The sequence below is a fragment of the Tursiops truncatus genome, chromosome 11, assembly GCF_011762595.2.
Source record: "Tursiops truncatus isolate mTurTru1 chromosome 11, mTurTru1.mat.Y, whole genome shotgun sequence".
NCBI lineage: Eukaryota > Metazoa > Chordata > Mammalia > Artiodactyla > Delphinidae > Tursiops > Tursiops truncatus.
This window is the reverse complement of record NC_047044.1, coordinates 23971497-23992992: the sequence shown is the minus strand read 5'-3', so window position 1 is coordinate 23992992 and position 21496 is coordinate 23971497.

Genomic DNA, 21496 nt, shown 5'->3' with positions numbered 1-21496 from the left:
CTTTAATCCATTTTGAGTTTCTTTTTGTGTATGGTATTAGGGAGTGTTCTAATTTCATTCTTTGACATGTAGCTGTCCAGTTTTCCGAGCACCACTTATTGAAGAGTCTGTCTTTCCTCCATTATATAGTCTTGCCTCCTTTATCAAAGATAAGGTGACGATATGTGTGTGGGCTTATCTCTGGTCTTTCTAGCCTGTTCCATTGATGTATATTTCTGTTTTTGTGCCAGTACCATGCTGTCTTGATTACTGTAGCTTTGTGGTATAGTCTGAAGTCAGGGAGCCTGATTCCTCCAGTTCTGTTTTTCTTTCTCAAGTTTGCTTTGGCTATTTGGGGTCTTTTGTGTTTCCATACAAATTGTGAAATCTTTTGTTCTAGTTCTATGAAAAATGCTGTTGGTAGTTCAATAGGGATTTCATGAATCTGTAGATTGCTTTGGGTAGTAGAGTCATTTTCACAATGTTGATTCTTCCAATCCAAGAACATGGTATATCTCTCCATCTATTTGTATCATCTTTAATTTCTTTCATCAGTGTCTTATAGTTTTCTGCATACTGGTCTTTTGTCTCCTTAGGTAGGTTTATTCCTAGGTATTTTATTCTTTTTGTTGCAATGGTAGATGGGAGTGTTTCCTTAATTTCCCTTTCAGATTTTTCATCATTAGTGTATAGGAATGCAAGGATTTCTGTGCATTAATTTTGTGTCCTCCTACTTTACCAAATTTATTGATTAGCTCTGGTAGTTTTCTGGTAACATCTTTAGGATTTTCTATGTATAGTATCATGTCATCTGCAAACAGTGAATAATATGCTTCTTATAAGAATTTTTCTACATTTAGATTTTGTCACTCAGAACACTTTATGGAAACCCCTTTTATCCCAAATGGCAGAGCTGTAATTCATTCTTTTTGAGGGCTGTATAATATTCCACCATTGGTCCAGTTGATGAGCATTCACTTTGTTTCTATTTTGTTGTTGTTGTTAAGTTTTACAAACAGTGATATAATAAATATTCTGTATTTCAGCTTTTATTTATTTGCCTAAACTCCCAAGAGGGGGTAGTTTTGGGTCAAAGATATGTGTGTTTTTAATGAATGTGGACAGATTGCTTATCAAAAGCCTTTTACAATTCACACTTCCTTTTAACATTTTTGCCCTCATTTTTGTCCTCTTTAAGAAATGTGAAATAGACATGTTTTTCAAGCTCAGCATCAGCAATAGTAATTATTAGTCTTTCATACTTTGCCAGTCTGAGGAGCATAAAGGATATCTCATTTATTGTCATTTACTTTTCCTGCACCACTAGTGAAATCAGACATCTTTGAATATTTTCATGCCACTTATATCAACACTTCTGTGAGTTTTCTCCTCCTGTTCTTTTTCTATGGAGAAAAACTTTCTTCCTGTTAATTTGTAGGAGTTTTCTGTATACACATCATATATTAACTGTCTGTTTTTCCTCTATTTTGTAGTATATTTTTCCATTTTTTCCAAATACATTGTTTGTCTGTTGAATTTGTTTAGGGTAACTTTTGTCATCAAAAGCGTCTTGTTTTTACTTAGCCAAATGTCTATTTTCTTTTTTATAGTATGTGAGTTTTCACTTTGAAATTAGGAAGTTCTCCCCTGCCCCCTCAACAAACACATAACCTCCTAGACTTTCTTGAAATATTTTTGTTCAGTATTTTCATGTTTATGTCTTTAATGCATATAAAATTTGTTTTGGTATATAGTGTAAGATGTTAGTCCAAATGGTTTTTTTCCAGTTGGATAAGCAGAATAATTTATTGAGTAATCCATTTTTTATCCAGTGAAATGAAATGCGACCCTTGTCATATATTAAATCCTCATATGCTGGCATCTGATTCTTGATTTTCTATTATGTTTCAGTGATTTAATTTTCTTTTTCTAAGTTAATACCATATTCTCTTTATAGTATGTTCTGATAGCTGATAAACCAAATCTTCTTTTTTCTTCCTTTTTATCCTTTTCTCAACTGTCCTTAGAGATTTGTCCTTTCATATAAAATGTATGAATCATTAGAGACAAAATTTTAAAAATATTGGAACTCTAATTGAAGTTGGTAAAATTATATAGGTGTATAGATAGGTGTTTATATAGACATTTTCGTGGTATTAAGTCTTCTTATCTGATAACATGGACTGATTTTTTTTTTTTTTTTTTTTTTTTTTTTTTTGGTACACGGGCCTCTCACTGTTGTGGCCTCTCCCGTTGTGGAGCACAGGCTCCGGACGTGCAGGTTCAGCGGCCATGGCTCACGGGCCCAGCTGCTCCACGGCATGTGGGATCTTCCCGGACCAGGACACGAACCTGCGTCCCCTGCATCGGCAGGCACTGCGCCACCAGGGAATCCCCCACATGGACTGATTTTTAAGTGACATTGTATCAGTGGGGTTTTTTTTTCTACTGTCTTATTACAATTTAGTATTATAGTAAAGCTAGATTTAACTAATGAGATTGCCTCAATTTTCTATGCCCTAGAGTGGTTTAAACAACACTGGAATTATCTGTTTATTAGATCACAGTACAGGTTTTGTTTCTTTTGAGACCCCTCTCTGTGGCTTGTAGGTGGCCAACTTCTTACTGTGAATTCACGTGGTCTTTCCTCTGTGCACATGGATCACTCATATCTCTTTTTGTGTTCAAATTTCCTTACTCTTAGAAAGACCTTACTCTCTCTGGCTTTATTATAGTTTAAAAAATATATATTTTATGCATTCATTCATTTGTTTACTTTTTGGCATCCTCACTGAGACTAAGGTCTGGTGTTGGAGATCGGAAGTGGGAGCAGCTCAGGAAGTGAGTGATAGAGGCAATGGGCTCTGCATTCTGGACAGTTGACATAGCTCCAGCCTCCCACAGAGGCACCAGGAGGAATCATCATGTCCCAGTGTTTCTCAGACTCTGCAAGCCTGGGGACAGGGAGGACCAGGCCCACCTTTTTAGTTCCTTTTTATCCACTTATCTACTACTTCTTAAGGATCCTAGGCGTGCTCAGGACACTTAGAACCCACTGAGTGCCTGGACCAAGCTCTCTCCAGCATCCCAGGAGTTGTTATCCTCATGCTAGGCCTGTCTGAGGTTGGTCTCCCATAATCTCTTGCTCATTTAGCTCCTAGGTGAAAAGTGTGAACCATCTCCTCCTTTGGGGTCTCACTCTGAGGGGAGGCCTCATTTCCACGCAGCAGTTGTTGGACCCAAAAGAAGCAGATAGACTAGAGCTGGGATCACAGCTGTAACAAACCTTAGCCAGGTGGCCGTATTTTCAGAGTCCCTAGAGGCGTGTCTTAAAACGGTGACATTATAAATCAGCAAAATCTTAGCAAAATCCAGAGTTTCTTAGCCTTTTAAATCAGGAGAAGTAATCAATCTAGGCTGATTCTTTGCCTTAATGCACACTGGCAGTGAGGGCTTAAATGCCAAATGATGTTTTTTTTTTTTTTTTCTTTCACATGTGTAAGATGGAGGAACATTTATTGTAAAAGTTAAACAGAGTGACATCTTGCTTTAGCTGATGTGTAAGAGTTCTTGACTGGGCTGCTTTCCTTTCTTCCATAATAAGTAGTTAATAGAAATTCACTGACCTGCAGTGCAGACTTAATTTATCACGTATATCAAGTTGATTTAACAGGAATGGAATGTGGTGGAACAATAGCTTCCCTCTCTCCTCACCTCTTGGTGATCCTCCGACATTTCATCTGGAAAGAAAATCAGATTTAACACCATGTAGAACCTTTGTGGTTTTAAATAATTGGACTATGTTTGAAAAAGTATTTAATCAGTGGCAATCATCTGTTTATTTGAAAAACTGTTGGGTTGGGGAGGTGGTATTGTCTTTAAAATTTTCACTTGTAGGAAAAGCTGAAGTGGCTAAGTACACTATGTACTTTGCACTGTACAAAAGAAAAACTGAAAATCCTGAATTGCTTCTTTCTCTCATGGCATGTTCTCTATTTAGAAAATCCTTAATTAATTTTGTGTGAAAGCAGACAGTCAAAGGATTTAAAGAAGCAGAAAAACATCTTGAATTCCCTACTGCTTGCAAAGTGGGGAAGGTGAAAATTGTAGCCTGATTAAAAGAAGTCATCTTGAAGTCTCCCATTATAATGAGATGTAAATAACAACAGCAACAAATCCAAGACATTTAAGAAAGTTTGCACAGGGTTTTTCCATTTGAAATGCCTTTTTTCTCCTCAACTTTGTTCTCTTGAGACATCAGCCATTTAAAAGCATGATATTGGAACTAACCCAGCATCACTTTTAATTAGCACAGAAATGCTAATTATACTTATTCTGTGTGATGTCTAACGTGACCTGTCAGGGCACTGCATTTTTCACATCAGTTGCAGTGAGGTACACACGATCACCAGACCCATTTTAAAATTGTAAAGGCTAGTACATCCAAACTGATTTTTATTTTTAAACTACAGGAATCTGCTAGAAGATGCATGAAAACAATGACATCAAAGTGAAAAAAGTGAGCTTTTTATTTTCTCCAGACACAAGCGTATTTCATTTTATTCAATATTTGTGGTCTGTGCAAATCAAATTTCTTACCATTGAATCATTTCAGATACCACATAAAGCCTGATGTTGAAAGAAACCTACTTTTTCATGAAACAGAGTCTCTTTTGAAAAGCAAATAGCCACCCTCTCTCCGTTTTATGGGTTCAGAACTTTTCATTTTAGATTTTCCTAAAGGAAGGCCTACCTGTGTTCTTGATGTGATTTTTTTAAGCCCTAGGCATGCAGTGAATACTGTCCTTCAATAAAGTCTTTTGTATAAATTTAAGCACAAATTTAATTAAGTTTATTTTGGTCACTGAAGACAATTAGACTTAATTCTTCCCAATACTCAACACATAACCGTCCCCCCAACCGAACCTCAAACACAAAACAAAAACATACCCAACTATAAACTCTAAGCCTTACATTTTATCAACATTTATCAGAATCAGGGTGAGAATCACAGCTTTTAAGGTCTATACTCATCGTATAATTCTGGGATTCTTTATAACAAAATGGATTAATTCTATATTAAATCCGTTAAAAAAATATTGATGTAATGAGCACTAGAGTTAGCCAGAAACCGGGGGGAAGTAACTCAACAAAACTTTGATTTTGTGGTGCATAATTTTTCCCTCAGCTAAAGTAAATCCTCTGTAATTTAAACTCAGAGAAAATTCTGAATTAATTTTTTAAAGTCTGAATGCAAAATATTGTAAAAGAAATTGAATTTGATGGCTTTTGGTACAGTTGGCCTACTGTATAGTGATAGTAGCAACACAACAGTGATCACTGTCATATTTGTTGACTGCCTGTATGGTCCTGGCACCGTGCTATGTGCTTTATGGAATGATCATCCCAAGTAAGAGCCATTATTATCTTCATTTTATAACAGAGGACAGTATGGCTCTGGACATTATGGGGCTTGCTTGAGGCTACACAGCTAGCAAGTGGCACGGGTGAGTCACACCCAGGCCGGTCTGCTACTAAAAGCCTCTGTTAACCATTGCACTGTTTAATGAAATTTATATGTTTTTAGTGATATAAAGTCCTAAAGGTGTTTTTCTCTCCTTCTGAAATCAGGTTTAATATGACCCCATGATCATGTGTTCACTGTTTTCACAAAACCATTTCTTCTTGTCTATGGCAAAAGCAGATCTCTGTCCAATATGCTTTGTACGCTGACTGCTTTGGACTGAATTGCATCCCCACCAGATTCATATGCTGAAGCCCTAACATTCAATGTGATGGTATTTGGAGTGGGACCTTTGGGGGATAATTAGGTTTAGATGAGGCTATGGAATTAGGGTCTCCATGATGGGATTAGTGCCCTTATAAGAAGAGGATGAGATACCAGGGCTCCCTCTCTCTCTCAACCATGTGAGGACCCAGCAAGAAGCTGGCTGTTCTGCAAGCCAAGAAGAGAGCCCTCATCAGGGAATCAATTCAGCTAGCACCTTGAACTTGGCCTTTCCAGCTTCCAGGACTGTGAGAAACAGATTCCCATTGTTTAAACCACATTGTATTTTGTTATGGCAGCCCCAGCTGACTAAGACACTGACAAAGTGCAAATGAATGGAATACAGAGGAATAGTCAGTGCAGGAAGTTAAATAACAAAAACATAAGTATAACAATATCAAACACTTATGAGTCCTACTATGTACCAGGTACTGATCTGTGTGCCTTAAGTATATAACTTACTTTACCAATCCTCACAATAATCCTCTGTGGTAGCTACTATTATTATCATTTTACAGATGAAAATACTGAGGGACAGAGAAGTTGAGCAACTTGCCCAAGGGCATAGCTCTAGGTAGAACCAAAATAGAACCAGATTTCAAACTCAAGCAGTCTAGCTCCTGAAAATATAGTCTTTCCTTCTTATTCTCCCAGAGTCTGTCAGTTTTCTTGTATGTAAAATGGGAATAATGGCTGCTCTATTTATGGCATGAGGAGAAATAGATGAAATCATGAATGTGAAACTACTATAAAAAAGCAAAACAAAATATAAGGTATTAATATTTATTAGCACAAATTTTCAAAATTGATATTTGTTTGGTGAATTTATTTCTACCCCAACTTCTTCAAAAAATAAGTTGAGACAAACTACCAAAACAGGGCATAAAAATAAGTTGATTAGGAAAATCAGATTTAGCAAAGGAGGAAGACAGAGCAGCAAATAATGGTAAGCCTTCGAATATCCAAGACAAAAAAGTGAAACATGAGCTACATTGTTTTATCAATAAAAAAGAAAATAGAGTATTTTCTCAGGAGAGACAAAGTTTTAAACAGAAATTTCTCATGTTGGAGCTTCCAAAGGGAACATAATGATCAATGGCTCCACAGAGAAAGCAATTTGATTGATTACAATATCATCACTTTTGCTTCTCTCTTCTTGTCATGGTAGAGATATTAAGGAGCCATGAAACCTTCAAATTTGGTCAGCAGGAGGGAAGTGTTGTAGAATATAAGGATATGGATAATTTAAGACTAGATAATCTTCCCTTAAATTGTTAAAAATTGACTAATTTCCAAAAAAGACCTCCCAAGTGTTCCAGATAGATCTACCATGGCTGTGACAATGCTAACCACTAGGTCATTTCACACTGATGCCATGTAGGGTGGGATGTGGGATGCATAATTAGATGATTAGATGTGGTTTCTGTTCTTGGAGCCCAGATTTTAAATTAGACACAGCGTATTAGTGCAGAGAATGGATAAGAATATAAATAAAGGAAACACATATGCCTTGTAGAATATTTGGAAAATATAGGAGAATATAAAGAAGAAAGTCAACATCAATCCAATTACCATCATTATTATCTTTTGGTATTTAGTTCTTTCCAGTCTCTTTTTCTCATTCTCATTCTCTTTATAGGTAGAGATACAGATACAGAACAATATAGATATGATATAGATATAAATATAGATAGATATAGATGCATGTATGTGTTCACCCACACATATTCAGAGGTTCAGAGATTCAAACAGGTTATGGACCTTTTCCAAGGGTTCAGGGCTAGTAAGTGGCAAAGATGGAGCTCAGATCCGTTTCTGTCTGATACTAAAGCCCCATTCTCTTAACCACTGTTCTATATTTTGAGTATGTCAATTTTATGAAGGTAGAAGCATGCATTATTCAGTACTTTACTCCTCTGTCCCCTCCGCAGTCACCTTGTATTGGGAGCAGTGTTTCAAGTTATTAATATTTTTCTAAAACATGATTTTTGGTATTGTTTAATATTCTACCATAGACCATCATTTGTTTAATTATTTTATTATCTTAAATCTTTAGGTTTTCAATATTCATGAGTGGTTATGTGTCACTCATAAAAGGGAAGGTTTTCAACTCTGCTTGTATGTCAGGAAAGGCTTCATCAAAAAGGAGGCACTTAGGCTAAATCTTGAAGTTGCCCAGGGGGTTGACCAGCCAGACATGTAAGATGAGAACATATCCAGTGGAGGAAGAAAACATGGCAAGTCTGTAGAACTGCAAGTAGTTTAGTGTGGCAATATAGTGTAATAGTTAAGACCTGTCTGAGTTCCAGTACTGGCTTTAGCTCTTCTTAGATGTGTGACTTTGGGCAACTTGTTTAGTCTCACAAAGGCTGGGTTTTCTCATCTGTAAAATGAGGATTGTAATCAGGTTGTCATGAGGGCACAAGGGACTCTTTGTATAGAACCTGATGCCTAGTAAGAACTCAACAAATCTTATTATTTTTTTATTAGTGTTAGTGTGATATCAGCCACCTTAAGGTGTGTGATAGGAAGTGTTGACAAAGCAGGACAAATTCTAGAGGGCCTTAAATGTCCTGCTAAGGAGTTTGGTCTTTACATTATAAGTAGTCAGGCCTTGATGGATTTTTAAGCTAGGAAACACCATGATCAGATTTGAACTATATGACTATTTGAACTATTAGACTGTAAGTAGGGACATTACAATTGCAGGTGAGACACAGTGAGGGCTTGAGGTAAGTCAGTAATAGTGGTATCTGAGAGGAGGCAAATTAGAGACATTTTAAGGAATTCTTTGGATTAAGGGGTGAGGGGTGAGTCCAGGATGATATAGAAGATATCTGATTTTCTACCTACACAGTGTTCCTCCTCCTTCTTTTTTTTTTTGAAATAGCATCTCAGTTTTCTTCTGGGTGATTAATCCTCCCCCATACTGAGTCCATTAACCAATCCCATTCACCCAGGATGTGTGCAGATGACCCAACAGTTCCATATCCCTGTCCACAGTAACTAGGCAGGAGTGGGTCCATGAACTAAGTTGGTCTGATGAGGCCAGGACTCTTGCTGAAATTATTAGGAAGGAGAATGTCTTTTCTTAGGGATTAAAGCTTAGATGGATGTAAACTTGACATACCTAATCGAGAATGGAGCCAACAATGGAGAAGAGTTGAGAAGAGAAAGAGAGCAGGAGAGTAATTTTATAATATCACCTAGCTGGGTCTGGTCACACTTACGGATAGCTTCCTTTTGGACTTTCCAATCAAGTGATTCAATAAATTATGTTTTCTAGTCAAGCCACCTTCAGTTGAGTTTCTTTTACTTGAAACTGAATTTGAAATTCTAGCAAATACAGGTGAAACTCAGATTTTTGCCTTGAGTGATTGGGTGGATTAACCAATATGTGAAACATAGAGGAGGCACAGGTTTGGGGAAAAATGATGACTTTGGTTTGGAGCATGTTGAGTTTGTATTACTCATAGGGAAAGAGGATAGACATGTCTGGTAGACACATGGATAAATGAGCCTGAAACTTAAGAGAAAGATTAGAGCTGGAGAAACAGATTTGAATCCATCGATTTTGTGGTTAGGAAAGAGTTATTTCTTTCTCAAGTTCTCCTTTAGTGGTGCAAGGCTGTTCCCATGGCAGGCACTCAGGATATGTAAGTAGACTAAAGGGCGAATGGTGGACAAATAAATACCACGTATAGGATGTTTTGGGGTGACTATACTTTTCATGCATTTGATGTTCATTGGTATCACACGGCTGATATCAGAAGCACTATCAGGTAATTAAGACATTGATTTTTCACTTTAGGAAAAACAAAATGTGTATTTTGCAAAGCATCCTGTGAGTTTCTTTGTAGGGACACAATAATGCTTACTATGCTTTTATAAACCAGAAAGGATCTATAGTAAACCTGAGTGCTCTTAGGGCGGATGTAGAGTAAATAGTTGGGTTGGTAGAAAATGACATTTTACAATTTGGTATTTTGTAATCACTAGCTATTTAAACTAAATAACATAGCTATTTAAATATAAACAGGTTATGTCTGCCCCTAGTCCCAAGTTGAATGTCCAGCCTATAGTCACAGACAGTGTAGCTCAGTGCTTCATAAACATTGGTCACTGGACGTTCTGCATTTGAAGCATTTGGGGAGTTTTTTAAATCCACAGGATTTTGGATTCCACTCCCCAAAGAGTCTGATTCTGCAAGTGTGTGTGTCCAGGAACCTGTATGTTTGCCCCCAGGTGACTGTTGTTAGGCCAGGCTTGGGAATTACTTAGTGGTAGGAAGAGATATGGATGCCACCCCCAGTCACATGTATCCCTGGGTTGGCTATTTTGATTTTTTTGGGTCTTTTTTTTCTGATTTTTAAACTGAGGCAGTTGAGATGGTGACCATTCAGGTCCCTTCCTGGTCTAAATACCTTCATTTCATTCACTAAAACCAGGTTGTTTTCTCCATTTGTATGTGACTCTTATAAAGTGCTTCTCCTACTTCATAAAGGAGATAAAAGAGATAAAATTCAAACCAGCGTTTCAGCTGTCTTTTGACTGCCAACAAGATGACAGTTTTAGGAATATCTTGGTTTAGTGATGTGTAGCAGTAATGATAGTGAGCTGTGTTGTATATAATTTAATCCTTAAGCATGCACCCACCCCTTAAAGTTATTTTCTGTACACTTAAGATGATAAAATAGTAAGCGGAATTTTCTTTAACTTTCTCTATTTTGTTATTGTATATGTGCTATTCCCACAGGAGAAAGCATAGTGATTTTTTTCTTTTCTTTGAAAATCAGCCTCATGCAAAGTGACAGGTTTAGAACATATCTCTAAATCAAAGAATGACCATTATAGGACTTGATCGTACAAGTTACTTCCCTAACTACCATTTATTTGTGCTAAAGTTGGCTACGTTCCTGATGGTAATTCTGCAAGACAGCAGTAGGATATGACTTGCCTTCCCACTGTTTGATATAAATCTCCACTGATATGAATTGAATTCAGCTGCAGTGAACTTAAATGCTAATGTTGAAAACATAAGGCAGCCTGCTGTTTCATTTACACCAGAAAGTTTTAACTTCTACAGTCTCCTGTGTTCCCCCCCTCATCTAAAGTTAGATCAAGTTAGAACCACTCCATTTCTGTGTGAAGGGTGAAATGTGCAAGCTCGATTTACATAACTCAACATGAAAACGGAAGAAGGAATTAATCATAAGGATGGGTGCACCCCTCTTGTCCTTGAATAATACACCATAACAACCATGGGAAAACGGTCGGTGCAATAGCATTATCGGGTAGCCAATCAGTATTTGTTAAGTACTGGTTCTGCCCAGTACTGTGTAAAGCATTCTAAGATCAAGAAAATAATATAGTGAAAACGAATAATGGAATTTGTTGAGTGCTCTCTCAGTGTGCCAAGCATGGTAGTAAGCACTTTACAGTTGTTGTCATGGAACCCTCAAAATAACCCTATTATTATATAAATTTTACTGATGGAGAAACTGAATCCCAGAGAGACTTAAAAAATGGCCCAAGGACTCCAGAAACCAGGATTCAAACACAGCTGTCCGTACTCTTGGCCTCTTGATGTTCCCTAACTTTAAAGAGTTTACGATCTTAGTTGGGAACACAAGGAACATAACTCCTCTGGAAAAGGCCCAGCATTGCAAGGTAGGCATAAAACAAGTAGCATCAGGCTTCCTCCCTGATCATGGGAGATGTCAACAGAGGTGAAAGTACAATTCTGAAGTGGGAGAATGACCCAGGCTAAAGAAAAAAAGCAAGAGTGGGAAAGAAGATCAGTTCACTTGTACAAAACTTATCTGGTTCACACTTAGGGTATTTCCCTCAAGCTTACATATATGCACTTTTCTCATTTCACTTTGCTCTGCCTCACAATCAATCCTGTGATGCCTTAATATTAGGTGTGCCTGGAGTCTTCGATGTTCAATGTGACTGATGCTCTGAACTTGAAAGGGAGAGTGGAATGAGATGAGATGGAAGCAGCAGGCAGGGGCCAGACTCTGGGGACCGTTGAAGGTATCATGAGGAATTTGGTCTGATCCTAAGTTGGGCAGGGAAGTGACATGCTTAGAATTGTTGTTGCTGTTGTTTTGGCAAAATTATTCTGGATGTGGGACGGGGAGTAAGGTGAAGGAGATGTAAGAATGATACATGTTAGCCAGGATAGTAGTTTCAACTTGAGTTAGGATGGAATGAATGAGGCATATCTGGGAAATATTTAGAACGTGGAACTATAGGATTTCTGATCTATGCCCTCATCATTCCCCTAATACCACCTCTGTCATAGTCGCAGTCACTTAATGTTGCTGAGCCTATGAACACTTCTCTGTTCCCTTTTTATTTGACAGTGTTGTAGATAGTTGACCTCTTGACTTTTGGATCACATTTTTTCTTTTAGCTACTTTTCTCCTTCTCAGTTTATTTTCACCAATTTCTCTTCTTTCTAACCTACTCTTCTAGTCGCTTTTTAATGATTTTTCTCCCTTTTAACCACCTGTGATGAAGTTCAGCAGGGTTGATCCTGGGATTGCTTTCCTTCTCTCTCTACAATGTAGTGTCTCTGCTGTTTTTCTGGTTGATTTTACTGTCTGTATGCTGCTGACTCACAAGTTTATGTCTCAGGCCTAGACTTCTTCTTGAAGTTCTAGGCTCATAATTCCCCAATTGTTACTTGACAAGCCCATGGGGAAGTCTAATAGACATTTCAAGCTCAACACATCTAAACTTACTTGTTGATTCCCTACCCTTCCACCACCTCAAATAGCACTACCTTCCACCCAGATACTCAATTGAGAAGCTGGAAATATTCCTTGGTTTCTCCTTTTCTAATGCCTACATCCAATGAATCAGGAAAACTTTCAATTCCACCTCTCAGGGCTACATGCCTCTTTCTTTCTTCACTGCCCCACCTCTAGTCCAGAGAGTTATTTTTCAACCTGTCTAATTTTTCCTTGTATTTCCTGCTTTCTTATTTGTTTGTTTACTTGTTTATTGACTACTGTTTTCCCCACTAAACTGCAAGTTTCATGAGGACAGGGAATTTGGTTGCTTTGTTTTCCACAGCCCCTAACACGGATGATAGACTCAATGAATATTTGTGGAATGAATGAATGAGTGGATAAATGAATAGACTTATGGTTGATTTAATGTGAGTGGTGAGAGACAGAGAAAGGAGAAAAAGGTGCCCAAAATCCTTCACAGATTTCTGATTTGAGTAAATGGTTATTTAGCTATGCCATTTACCAAGATAGGAGCAAGTTTGGAAGGAAGAAGTTAAGTTCTTTTTTAAGTAGTTCAAGATTTTTGCAGGACCCCCAGAGATGTCCAGTTGGCCTTTGGATATATCGTACTGGAGCTAAGAAATCAGTTTTGATCTGGAGATATTGACTGCAAACTCATCAGCCTAAGGATGGTCCTTGAAATACGGGAGTGTCTAGGCTCCTTTAAGTGAGAGGAGTGAGCCCAAAGAAACATTAAAATTATGAAATCAATAGAGGATGAGAAGTGGCCAAAGTGGTAGGAAGAAAACTTAAGAGTATGTGCTGTCAAGAAAAAATGAGAATTTCAAGAAGGAGGGACTGGTCAATTGTGTCACATGATGCTGAGAGGTCAGGAAATTGTAACTAAAATGTGATTTAGCAACATGGGGGAGAGTGATGATCTTGCAAAGCTGTTTCAGTGGAGTGCAAAGTAGAGGTCCAGATTTAAGGACATGAGGAGTGAGGGAGAGGAGAAAGATGGGCAGAATTTATTGGGGACAGAAAAGGAAAAAGCAAGAAACATTGTCGACTGGAGATTGGATGGAAGGTTTTTTTGTTTTTTTTTTAATGTGGAAGAGACTTGAGCATGAGAAATGCTGTCTAGGAAAAGAGAAAAGGAAAGAAATGAAGAGGGGGAGAGAGGGGAGGAGACGGAGAGGGTGTGGGGGGAGAGGAAGAGAGAAAGAGAGAGAAAGGATGATGGACAGTGATACATTAAGTAGAGAGAGGTAATTGCTAGGAGAACCAGAATGTAGGAGGAGATAGAAACCAAAGTACGATTAGGAGTGGCTTTCCACTGGAGGAAGGCACAACCTATGTTCTCACAGGAAGGAGGAGGGACCATGTGCGCTGTGACTGACTTGTGGATTTGGTCAGAATTGCCAGAGCCCCATCTGATGGCTTCCATTTTCTCTGTGCAGGAGGAAGACAAGTCTGTGCTAGGACCACCCCTTTTAGGGGCTACCTCTCCTCAGTAAGGACTACTCTAAAATGTTCTGAATTGCCAAGTCCTCTTGAAATACTTCCTTTTGGTGTTAGTTCAGAAATAAGCCATCTCCCTTTCTTAATGACATTACCACTCTGTGGACAGACCTTCAGAGCATTGTGGTCAGTGTAGTATATTTGTACGTGAGTATTCATCATTCCCGTGACTAACATAAAGTTGTCTATGTATTATTCTTTTGTTCCCTCTTCTTTTTGATGGCTACTTTGCATTTCACCTTCCTGTTTGTTGCCAGGCATGATGAGCTGGAGTGGAGTTACTTGGAATAATGGTTTCAAATTATAATATCAGTACACTTTTGATGCCTTTAGATAATTAATGCTGAAATTCACAGCCAGTGGTGGTAACAGGAGTCAGAAAACAACTCTAAGAATAATGCAATATGCTTAATAATTGGTTCATTTTTTCCCCCTCTGCCTAACTTTATTTTTACCTGCTATGACAAAGACTGGTTGGGGAAAAACTGACGTTAACAGTCTCTTCCTTGATCCCATACAAGTCTAAAAGACTTATTGCCTGTTCAGTGTGTGGTTGGGAATCCCAGGCAGTATTGTAGTCCTGGCTTTTCTATTTGCACCTTGGAAATAACAGTAACTACAACATTACTCAACTCTTTGGAGACCTGAGCTGCAGCATCAACAGTCCTCTGACGTTGGTTTATTACATGACCATTAAACAACTTTGAAAATCAGATTTTCACTGTTAATAATTAAGTAATTAGGGAGTTACAAGCTTTGACAAGAGTTTGTCATCTTTTGATCCCTACAGGGAAAATAAAAACAACAAAGTGAAAGTTAGTATACTGAATCCACTAACTAGTTTTCAAGTACTGCAAATGCCCTGCCATTGAAATTTCAGGGAGAGCTGGACCAGGCATCTCTGAAATGGATTATTTCCCCCTGCCTCTTCCATCTGTGTGTTTTATTGGAGATCTTCTCTCTCTTATTCCAGAGATAAATATGCATGACATTGGCTAGGTGACCCTTTGGGAGGTTCTTATATTCAATCAGAGGTTTACAGAGCACGAGAATCTATTTGAATGTCAATAGAGTCTGAGGAATGGTGAACAGGGTAAGAATCATGAACTAGGAAAGAAGAAAGACCTTAGAGGGATATTTTTGTCTTGAAGTAAAACAAGCTGATCTTGAAGTCAGATCTTGGCTCCATAACTTACTGTCTTGCTCTTTGGCAAGTTACTTAATTTCTCTGAACCTTAGTTTCTCACTTGTATAAAAAGTGTAATAGTACGCATTTCAAGGATTCCTGGGAATTAAATAAAGCAGTTCACGAGAGCTCCTAACATAGAGTCTAGCAGATATAATTCTCAATAGATATTAGTATCTTTCTCCTTCTTTCTCAAAATAAAATGTCTTTACAGCTCCTGGACATGTAAAACTTCCTTTAAAGATTCATCTTGTCAGCTCTACTTCTGTGACTGTCTCTTGCATCTGTATCTTCTTTTTCATTCCTGCTGCCAGGAATGGCAGATTGGTATCCCGAGTTCAGACTGATACCCTTAAAACATGATTCCAAATGTATGACAGGCCTGGTCTGAAGCCTTCAGTGGTTTTCCATTACATGCCTAGAAAAATCCCAAACCTCTTAGCCCAGATAGGTGAGGGCCTCCATGTTTGAATCTCTTTTCTTTTTCATGCTCATCACTGAATTCCCTGCGTACACTTAACTAAATCATGCTGTTTTTTTCTCCCTGAACACTGCTGAGCCTGGCCTTCCTCTTTACCTTCTCTGGCTTAGACTCTCCCCTCACCAGCCCTTAGCTAGTGCCAGTGCTCCGTCTACTCCAGGATGTACCCTCTCTCCCTCCCCCGCCACTCCTGAAAGGGTTTCTCCCTCTGAAAGTTCCCATGGCGGTTTCCTTTATTTGGCTATGTCTGGAATGTTCTTCTCTAGCCTCTCAGCCTTGTCGCCTCCTATCCGTCCTAAGGTCTCAGCCCAAACTTCCGTCTCCATCTGCTGGGTCTACATTAGGCCCCTTTGGTATATGCTGCCTTCACAACCCTTATCTCAGTCTGACCATCCCATTAATGTTTGTCACCCACTTTCAAGACTGGAAGCTTGAAAAGGGGAGGAAGGGTGCCTGTTTTTCTCTTCGTTGTCTCCTTAGTCCCCGGCAGAGAAAGCACTCAATAAATGCTTGCGGAATCAATGCATGAAGTATATTACTTGCCACATACTGCCTTGCTTTACGGCTATTTGTATCCATGCCTCTCACATTCGTGTCACTGAGAACAGGGGCTGAGTCGTATTAATCCTAATTGGCTTCATAACACCTAGATTAATGCCTTGCTGATCATAAGTGCTCACTAAGTAGACACTTAGTAAAAAATTAGTGAGCATAGAAACAGAGAACCCTAGCAGGAAAGCTTACTGCAGACATTTTAAGTGGCATAGTAGTTATTTATATATGGTGGTCTGGGGGAGACTGAGCCCACTTCAGCTTTAGTAGGAGGCTTCTCGTTTTAGTAAACACAACACTTGCAGTGGGTTATCAAAACCTTGATTTTCAGATCTTATTCATAAATGGCAAGATTGTTTTTTTCAAGAAAAAGCATTCTCAAAGCAGAGATTAAAACATAAACCCTTTCAATTACAAAAAACAAAAGCTTCCCCTCCACCCCCATGTTTCCGATGAAATGGCCTTTCTCTGGAGATATAATTTCTTCTGTTCACCCTCTTTCTTTTCAATTGCCCAATCAATCAGGAGGGGGGATTTGTGCCCCATCCGTGACGAGACGTTTTAAAGAGACGAGACATTTGATTGCTATGTTTAGATTTACGGGAATTGAGATGACCCTGAAGATTAAATGAAGAAGCAACTGTGAAAAAGAAACTGAAACAGGAGAGAAAATTGATTCTTAAGTTGAAGATGTATTGGCGTTGAGAGGTTTAAATGAGGAGATAGGTCAGAACGATAAGGTCCAGGTAGGGGGGGCAGGGGGGAGGGGGCACCCTTCAGGGAAGCCACGTTGTTTAATTGTCACTGGTGTAATCCCTGTTGACCTTCAGGGGGCTCCAAGAATGGTGATATCATGAGACTTGAGTTTTAAAATCACATTTAGTGAACACCTAGTCACAGCTACAGATGGGCTTTAGATTTGATCCTCCTGATGAAACTGAATTAAGACAGGGTAGGAGACAGATAATAAGGAGTGACTATGAGATGAAATTCCTGAGTTAGTTTTCAAGATGCGAGAGGCAGCAAAAATATATTGCTCGCTAAAACAAAAGAAATTTAATCAGGGAAGATAAAAATATGACTTTTTTTCCAAAGGGAAAACAATGTCTTGGAAACTTCCCCAAAGTGTATGAAAAGTTTCTTTAGAGATCTATTCCTGCATGCTGGAAATCGATTTATTTCTACTTCCTTCTAGGTCACTGGTCTCTCATCTGTTCTTCTATATTTTGTACTATGACATCATTCCCTTTTGCCTTTTCCCCATCATCTTTTGGTGACTTCAGAAACACCTCTCCAGGACTGATTATGAAACTTCAGTGGCATTCAGTGGATACATTTTGGGTGCTTGCTCTTCACTTAACAATATTGTAGGATTTAAACTACAGGCCCTGCCCTCAAGAACTTAAAGGACTTTTGAGGATACAAAACACGTACATGAAATAATGAATAAACAATTAGCCACAGACATCAGTCTAATAGGAGTTCAGGAGAAGACAGAGAGAGCCCTCTGGGCTGGCCCATCAGGGTGAATCCCATGAAGGAGATAGAACTTAGATACGGCACTGGGGAATGGAGAAGTTATGGGTAATAGAGTGTGGGGGAAAGTAGACTAGAACAATCTTGAGCCCAGTTGAACATGGGGGTGTTGGGTGGCCAGTGAGGAGACTGACCTGATGAGACTAGGAATTGATTGTTAAGAAGTGAAGATCAACTGAATTATAATCTGTGGACTTTGGATAACTGAGGTGAAAAAGAACAATATGTTCTAAGAACATAATTGTATAGCATTTGCTTGTTGCATTTATGTATTTAGGCATAAATAAATGATGGAAACACCAGGTCCTACAATTCTGTCTTTGTATCTTTGAAGCCATTCTGTTTACACACACACACACACACACACACACACACACACACACACACACACAGAGTATGCAAAGCACTTTGCTAAACATAAAGCTCCATGTAGTGTGTAATTAATATGATGGATTTTTCTGGAGTGGGGAGAAATAGCAAACTTTGTTCTGAGCACATTCTTCTTACTCAGTAAATTGGCTAAAGAGACTGATATATGGCCTTCAGTATGGGAAATAGAAATTACTAGATACAAAAATTCCATTAATGCATGAAGATGGGAGCAAAATTTTGGTAGGTAAATGGTTTAAATACCAGATTGTTCTATAGAAATGTACATTTAAAAAATATGAAGTAAAGACATTTGGACAATTAAAAAGATATCAGGAGCGATATAAGAATATCTCCTGATGTATAGGTGAGAGAGATGAGTAGAGAGAATGGATTTGCATTTTGTAATATTATAAAAAGAATAATGAAGCTTATTCAAGCATTGAATTCTAAATTATAGGAAACTTGAGTGGTAAAGAATGAGGGGATAAAATGTTATGTATTTGGAGGCATCATGAATTGTTGAATAAGTGAAGCACCAGATTGCGTATCTATAAAAATTTCAAATTTCTTGTGCAAACTCAGTTTCTCCATTTTGAAGGAATGCTATTAAAAAAAAAAAATCACCACCACCGTCACCATCACCTTTCCTAGATAGTCCTTGGCTTATTTGTTCTTGGACCCCTTTCTTGCCTTTTTCCTGTTCTAGTCTGAGGAGCAGAGGCCTGCCTGTTTCCAAAGGTCACATGCCAGCTAACGTCTTGCTGGGTTCAGCTGTGGGAAGCACTTGCAGATGATTGGAAGACAGGAAAGGCAGGATATTTCTTCCCCACTCTCTCTGCCTTGGCTGCTGCTTCTTGATTGTAGTCATTCCAGATGAGCCCCTGTTGCTCTGGCTTGAGTTGGGTGACCCTGCCCCTGGGTTCTGGAAACGCACACTTAACCTCCTTCATTGGTTTAGAGGAAGAAACTTCCTGTGTTGCTAATCTGTCAGTTGCTTTACTGTCCCCTTTGGTTACTCATCTCTTTCATCACCTGTTCAATAAAATCCCTTCAGTATTAAATTCCCTCTATTTTAAATACTGTTTTCTTGGTTGGACCTTGACTGATACGTTGGTTTTACATGGATAATACAAGGAATGAAATAATACAGTAGACCGGTCTGAGATATTTGGAGAGAGGCAGTTATACACTTTCAAATAATAATTTTTATCTGATACTTCATGAATCTAGAGTAATCATATTTAACACTACAGGCTTTCACAGAAGTATTGCAAGGCTTACCCATGAGATAAAAATCTCCTGGTGACTCTGAAATTATCTTTTAAGTATTGCTTTCTGGATTGTCACTAAAAATTGATAAATTCCCAAGTTCTGGATTGTATCCAGTGTATATAATGGGAAAGCAACCCAGATAAATGCTTCTCAATGTTAAGTTTATTTTAGCTCCTTTGATAGGGATACATGTTTTTTTTGGCATGGGTAAGTGATTGTAGTGTTTCCTCCATTGCTTAATTGGTTCGGTCAAAGAGCAGAAGAACATGGTGAATGAAAATGTCTACCTTTGTAAATCAAGTATATTTCAGAACAATTCCAGCACTGCTAATCTGCTAATACAGGTGATACGGTAAGAACTCTGTTAGTCTGTTATCCTTAAGTCCTGATTCTACTGGGAAGTCCTTTTGTACACCATTGACCTATAATGGCTAAACTCTATTCTGGTCCTCTGATACTTTGACTATCCATATCAGTTTTTTTCAAGTGTAGTTTAAGATACGCTTATGTTGGAATCACCTGGGTGGTGGCGGCTGCTTGTTAAAAACACAAATGCTGAATCAGAACCTCTAGAAATAAGGTATGAAACTTGAATTTTAACAGTAAGATTTTCTTTTTTTACCTACTGGGGTTTGTAAAACACTGGGTATCGATGGATGCAGAATTCCCGTTAGTCTGTATTTTATCTCCTCAGTGAGATCAGTGGTTTCCAGAGGAAAGTGTCCTTCTTCTAATCTATCTTCCCTACATTGCCCGGCAGAGGAATAAGCAATTAGTAAATGTGCAATAAGTATTTGTAGAATTGATTTGAATCCCTTTATCAACCCAAATTTGAGGAGTAATTTCTTGAACATTATCCTAATGATAATGATTATTGTTCTTCGAAAAAATGAACAACACTGGCATCATTATCTAGCGAAATCAAGGTAAATCTATATTAGAATAGAATGAACATTAATAGAAAATCTGCAAGCATTGATGAAACATATAAGGATAATTATAATGGACATTATGAAATAGGAATTTAAAAAGAGCACATCATGCCAGAAAAACTTGATTGCTTTTTTTGATAGAGCTGCAAGATCAGTAGATAACAGTAATGTGAAATGGTAGATGCAATCTATTTCAATTTTGGTAAAGTGTTTGATAGTGTCACATTAAATTTTCCATCTTGAATTAATTGAAATTGGCTTTGGTGTGAACCTATTGATGTCTGCTAGATGCTACAAAAGGCTGCTAACATAAAATAATGATGCATCTGGTGATATTTCAAAAATGCATTGCCATCTTAGTGTTTGACTTGGATGCTGTATTAAATAAGTAAGTTGGTGACATTTTATATTTGCGTTGCATTAAAACTTGTTGGAATCACCAGGGAAAGAGAAATTATGATAAGATGTGCTCAGATATCATAAATATTCATATTTTATACCATTGACAACCTTCAGCCTTTTAAATATTCTACCAAGTTGCATAGCTTACATATAGTCTCTTCTAGACTTTGTAAATATATAAGCTTATACCTCTTTCAAACATATTAAGGGTTGCCAGATTTATCAAATGAAAATACAGACAACCCTAAGTATACTTAGAATTCATTTTCAAGCACAGATGCTTTAGGAGATCCTAAGAAAAAGTTATGAAAATAATGATAGTAATTATACTTAGTCATCTAAGCATGCTGGGTCAATTCTCTTAGGCCTAACCTGCTTTCACGGATTGATATAAATGTCTAGTGTGACTGTATGACATGGTTATCCAAGTAGGTATGTTTGGGTGTGAATTAGAAATAGCATATTGAAAAAGGACATTGGAATTTTTCTTATGATTCTGAGGGAAGCATTATTCTGAATTACTATATTTTAAAAATTGTATTTGTGGAAAGCGATAGGAATGGTTAGTGCTGAAAGATTTGATTCATGTAAGTTAGAAAGATAAAAAAAAGAAAGGAAATAAATATTTGTAGTTGATTGAGATGGTAACTAAGGGAACGTAGTGTGTTGAGGTGATTATCTAATAATATCCAAAGGATACGAACACTGCAGAATTAATTACCATGGTACATA